At 39.2% G+C, this 6,000-nt stretch overlaps 1 protein-coding gene across 2 annotated transcripts in view; it reads right to left on the reverse strand.

The window, feature by feature from the left end:
• Positions 1-2,118, reverse strand: part of LOC146717965 (ATP-binding cassette sub-family C member 5) — a 33,373-nt gene extending 31,255 nt beyond the window's left edge. Inside the window, exons 1-2 of one of the 2 annotated variants that reach the window (XM_085433745.1) lie at positions 2,008-2,118; positions 1,745-1,791 (exon numbers count right to left, since the gene is read on the reverse strand). The gene's annotated coding sequence lies outside the window, so the exon portion shown is untranslated. Of the gene's footprint in view, positions 1-1,744; positions 1,792-1,961 lie in introns of both variants that reach the window. The other variant, XM_085433737.1, reaches the window with a different exon arrangement.
• Positions 2,119-6,000: the final 3,882 nt, after the last annotated feature.

Here is a 6,000-nt window from a genome sequence, read left to right on the forward strand (position 1 = left end):
TAATTTTCCATTATCTTCGGTTTATGACTTTGTTGGAAGAATGCAGAATTGGAGATGATGGTACCCTAATGACACTTAATGACTGGAGCCCACAGCAGTATTTCCAGCAGTAAAACTAATTCAGGACTTGTCCTTGTTGACCAACCAGCGTATGGTACAGGATTCAACACAACACCAGAAGAAACCAATAGCTTTTTAGGAATCTCAGTGTACCATGCCAATGTACTGGGCTGCCAAAATAAGAGTCGCAGTTATGGCTGATTCCATGACATGTGGTCATTTCTACAAGATCAGGTCTTCGCTGAAAGTAGTCGATGAGCTGCCAGAAAATGAGAAAAAAAAGGATCTCCTGGGGAAAGTCAGACCACTTCTAAAGAGAGTCCTTCAAGGTTGCCTCAATCTGCCCAGGCCAACAAAGGTCTGTATGATGAACAGGGACAAATATATGAACAAGACCTGAATAATACCAGTGATGAAGAGTTCTCTCTAGAAATCAAGAAAAGTACTGAATTTTGTTAGTTTCACATTCGTGATCAATGAACTCTCCTTGTGCACTGTAGTGCACATGTTGTAACATTTTAATAAAATTAGTTAAAAACAAAATTGTTTTTGCAATGTGTTTTTTACCAACCCAACACTTGATTTATATGGAAAAAATCAAAATACCTTTTTTCCATATAAATCTCAGGAGGATATAACATATGTTAATGTTTGAGGATTTTGTTAGCAGTTTTGCTTGATTATAGCATTATCAAAACCTCTGGAGTTTCCTTATGGCTTATAACATATGGTGAGTGTTTTGCTGAATCGTCCCCTGAGACACAGATAGGCTCGAGAATCACCTTGCTCATAGGTCACAGCCCCTCTCTGGTGTACAACTAAAGTGCTTATCTATTTAAAGACAACCTGCCAGCAGCCCCAGGAGCTCGGGAACAGACATCTGAGCTGTCGGTGTGTCCACACACCGTCACTGATCCCTTGTATGGCAAACCTCCATGACAAGGTCAGCTTGACCTGTGCCAAGAGACTCACCAGAGACCGTGGTAGATAGTGAGATTCAATACAGTGCATACCGAAGGTGCATAACAGAGTTGCATAACAAAAAGTAACAACATGCTGTAACTCCTAATGTAAAAGTATGATGTGAACCTAACTCTGAGTTCAGGAAAAACAGAAAAAAAAAGTCCTCCATGCCCCAGTCATGTGAAGTTTGTCATATGGCTGTGAAGTTTCAAAGCTCTCTTTAGGGGAAAGGCTGCACGCTTTTAGTTTAAAATATAAACCTTTGCAGCCTGCATTCAAAGAGCTCCTGGAGCAAAACAAAGAAGGTTCAGACTAAATATGCTGGATAGTTGTTTAACTTGTTAGTCAGGTTTCAGCTGGGACAACAAAATCATAAACATGCATGAGAGAAGTCATTTTGCAGCTTTCATTTTACCAAAACATAAACACATAAAGTTCACATATCAACTAAAAAGTAGCAAAGGCACAAAGAAAAGTAGAAATTAGAGGCAGAGAAGTTAATAACTGGAGTTACGGTAAACATAATGTCTGATATTAGGATAGACACACTTACACGCTTTGCCCTTAAATTCCTTGATGACTTTATCAAAAATCAATACTTTTAAAACGCAGCCTCCCTCTAAACAGGCATTTAATTATAGAGATCCCGCAGAAGATCATATGTTCCTGTTACTGGTGTGGAAACAGAGGGATTAATTTATGTTTTCACTGTGACACTTACTTTTAAGTCCTCCTTGGTCAGGTCAGTACAGATCTCAGATGTTGTGCCTATAAGCAAGAACCAGAGAAGAAGAAGATTCTAACGACCATGGTATCTCTTCTCTAACTTTTGTCATTTCATTAAAGTCTAAACTCCGCACAGACACATCTTCCTCATCTGCGGAGCTGCGCTCGGATGAATACACGTTTAGGAAACATGGGAAACTTTAGCGCCTCACGTGTATGAAATGCGTGCTGCTTTCTCCCGGCATTAACTGAAGCTACCTCCTTTTGCCGTCACACGGAGCCCCGAGGGGAGAGGAATTCCCGATAACGCTCTTATGTCACACGGTCTCCACCAACCGCTGACAGAGCTTAGCGGTCACCCTAGTAACGGGGATAACAACGAGGAAGTGCACGCAGCAGGGAGGGGCGGGTCCACAGAGGATATTTTTAAACAGGCGGAAGAATGCTGCATTTTAATTGGTTGCTAGGTTGTTAGGCATTGGGAGGGCCGCTCTGCTGTGATTGGTTATATTTGGCTCGCCCGGTTCTCGTTACCGCTCAAAGTGCACCATACATACTGTCCGTCCCTTCATCGGAAGGCTTTCTTTGCACAATCATCAAAATGTAGACAGTTTTCTAATGGATCATTCGGCGCCCGCATGAGCTTCAAATGACTTTCATTTTTTTTAAAAAAAGTCCAGGTTAGAGAAATGTCCTAGAGAGATAATAAATATAATAAAGAAATAATATGTGTGAGTGACCCCATCAGGTATTTCTCACTTTTTCAGAAGGGAATGGGCTTTTTAGTTATATCTGATATAAAATGATAGATCACCCTCAATAAACACGAAGCAATAATTCTGAGTAAATTGAGATATATAAAATTAATGGTTGATATATATTAAAGAAAACGTGCTCGGTTTAAACCGAATCTACACCATTCGAGCAGATTTCATTTGAACAGATTCCATTAAATATAACATGGTACAAAATTACATGGAAAATTTACATGCAATTAAAATAGTGAAAGTTAGAAGTTTGGGCAGAATTTTTTGAATGCACGTGGCAAGATTATTAATATTAATAATCTTCTAAATTATGGCCACTATTTAAAAAAGAAATAAATCTATATTCAAGGTAAGAATTGGCTTAAATAAGTAAGATTTCTGGTCAGATGTCTCATATGGATTTTGATCTGCACACTTAGTTCATTAATCTGACTGAAATTATTTATTTATCTGCAGACTTTAATTATAATCTAAATTTTTCTTGAAGTACATCGACCTGAAAGCTCTGAAAAAACGACTACTGCAGTTTTTCGGTGCACAAGGTCATTTAATCACGTGTCTTTTTCGTCTGACTACTTTAAAACCCAAAGAGATTCACTTTACACTGAATATTAGTCAATAAGGTGAATACATTTGCAAAGCTGGCAGCCTTCACCTCCGGCCCTAATGCCCTGTGATTAACAACTACTCAGCTTTATATCTTCCCATACATTGTGGGAGCATTTATAATGAATCCCATTTGCGTGCATGTGTGCATGTTTATTCAATTTTGAAGGTCACTATATTTTAAATCACATAAGGTACCGATCCAAGCACAGACTATGTCCTTTCATATTTTCCTAAATGCCCATAAGACTGAAAATATCATTTTTCATCCCATAAACTGAGACAATTCAAAGTGTTAACATGTCAGTTAGGTCTGAACAGCACGGCTCATGGTTGGCAGGATAGGGAATCAAAAGGTTGAAGGACATAAGCAAAAAGAAACGAAGATAGTGGATTTTTTTTTTTTTTGCACTAACTTGTCTTGTAGCACCTTGGTTCCTGGAGGAACGCTGTTTCGCCTCACTGTGTATTTTTAAACTGTATATGGTTGAAGTGACAATAAAGTTGAACTTGAACTTGAACTTGAACACAAAGGGCCTTTAGAGGTGTATAAAGCTGTGCTGCTGGTGCTAATAAAATACTCTCACTGGTTGGAAGAGTTTCACTACACTAACTATGACTCTACGGTGACTTGAAATTGTCCTCATGTAAATGTTAAGACCTCAAGCTCAGCTGGCTTTGCAAATAAAAGCTTCACTGAAACTTCGTAACGAGCCAAAGAAGTCGGGTAACGGCAGTTTACAAGCCTCAGCCAAGCACAACAGGATGGGAAATAAAGCCACCCAACACAGCAATGCAGCTGCAGCTTAGCTATAAAATGGACCCATCTTTCTACACTCTCCTCGGGTAAAATGGTAGCATCTACAAATTAATAGCTCTTCTTTTGAGAAAAAAAAAAAAATGAAAAAAAAAATTGGGGGTAGAAATCATTGTGCAGAGAAGGGCTTTGTCTTTGCTGCTGATATAGTCACAGATCAAGACACAGCTCCTTCCACATCAGACTTTTGTGCACCTTTTTAAGATGCTTGCCTTGTCATTCAGGATAAGCAACACCAATTGTTACAAATGTCCCTGGGTTGTTATCACAGCATCAATAAAGGAAATCCTAAAAATACTTGTAAGGTGGAGCAGCAATGAAAACGGAGACCATCCAAAGTGCATCTGGGACACTGGCCAAAAGTTTTCCCCAAGGTTTGTTAACAAAAGTTAGCACCTGTATACTGCATATTATTATTATTATTACGTATGCTGCATTACAGTGTTCCCCATAGATCTTTGAAACATATTTATCTGGCTTTACATTATGGAGTATATACCCAGTGTTTGGGGTAATCTGTCCTGTGCTAAACATGTAATACCAAAAGTAATATGGGAGTTTTAAATCTATCTAATAAAAATACACCAACTGGGGGTGAAACATGTAAAATTTTCAAACTTTGAGAAAGACCAGATGTCTTTTACCCATTTCTCAGGCACACCACTAGCAACAGGTGCAGTGGCCACTTTGTCATCTCCCAAGCAGTTTCCCTTCACCATCTTCAGTCTAATAACGAAACGGTTTAAACTGGAAGAGACAAATTATGCCTTCAGTCTGGGAGGAGTTATGGAAAGGTTTCATTGATTTGCTGAACTAACCGAAGCCTTTTTGTGACAGCCTTTTGTCTAAAGTGGATAAATCCGTCTGAATGGACTGATTTTTTAATTTTCATGAGATTAATCCAAACATTATTGGAGAAGTTCAAAAGTTTTAAGACTCCACCTATAATTATTTTGCAGCATTTGTGCGATCTCGCTGGCAGCAGAGAAAGAAAAAGAAGAGGAAAAAAAGCAGTACACAAAGAAGAAAATCATCGATAGGGTCTCACTTCACTGAGCTGGGAAATTTGCTGAACTTCTGCAATCAATGCTCTGAATGTGGGCTTTGCTATCAACCTCCTGAGACTTTTAAGATAGCGACCACGCCGTAGTTAAGTCCGGAGCACAGTACAATCACACAGTCCTTTCTTTTCTACAATTTAAGGAGGACTGGTTGACCATGAGGGACATGTTCTGTAAAAGGCTTGCTATACACGGTGGATTTGTACAAGTACATTTGAAGTGGAAAAGATCCCTGAGTCTAAAGCTATGGACAGATGAAATTTACACTAAGTGGAGACTGGAGCTTCATATGGCCCTTTTTCACTGCTTCATTTGAAATTTTTCATCTTCTCGCAGCCCTCACACAATATCATCACACAGTGCTTTACTATATGAGCTTTGCTCTAGGCTAGACATTTCCACTGGTTATGGCCAGTTGGGGCTGCTGTCAGAAATAAATTGGTTTCTCTGCCTCTTCTCTGATTGTTGAATATACGTGCAAAATGGTGAAAAGGACCAGGCTGCTCCGCCGTTGAGTTAGAGACAAAAAAATATATATACACACCTCACATTTACGTACCACTTATGTTAGACGGCTGACTTCCATTCCATTAAACTGCAGTGTAGCTGCACCGGAAAGTTCACCACATGATAATATGCTGACTTTGTTCGATCGGTTATTCACAAGGGGGGGGGGAGAAAAATATATGCAGCACATTGCCGATAGCTGTCATGGTTTTTTTTAACAAACTCATCACTCCTTGATGATACCTTAAATGTTCCCACACATAAATGTGGCGCACAGCCTGTCTCTTTCTTTTAGGAGAGTTGTCAAATGCCATTAATATTCATAAATCTGTCAGTAGCTCTGCACATTTTAATTAGTTGGCATTTATTAGCAACTGGGGTTCTTAACATAGTGAAAATGTTGCAAATGTTGCATGCTTTCGTGCAAGGAAATTAACCTACAGCTGACATACAAGGTCGAGGCCCTTGGATTATTTAAAGCAGCAGAACACGT

This window comes from Copadichromis virginalis, linkage group LG2 (assembly GCF_057382275.1).
Source record: "Copadichromis virginalis isolate Kocher_CV1m ecotype Utaka linkage group LG2, C_Virginalis_male_GT1.1, whole genome shotgun sequence".
Lineage (NCBI taxonomy): Eukaryota > Metazoa > Chordata > Actinopteri > Cichliformes > Cichlidae > Copadichromis > Copadichromis virginalis.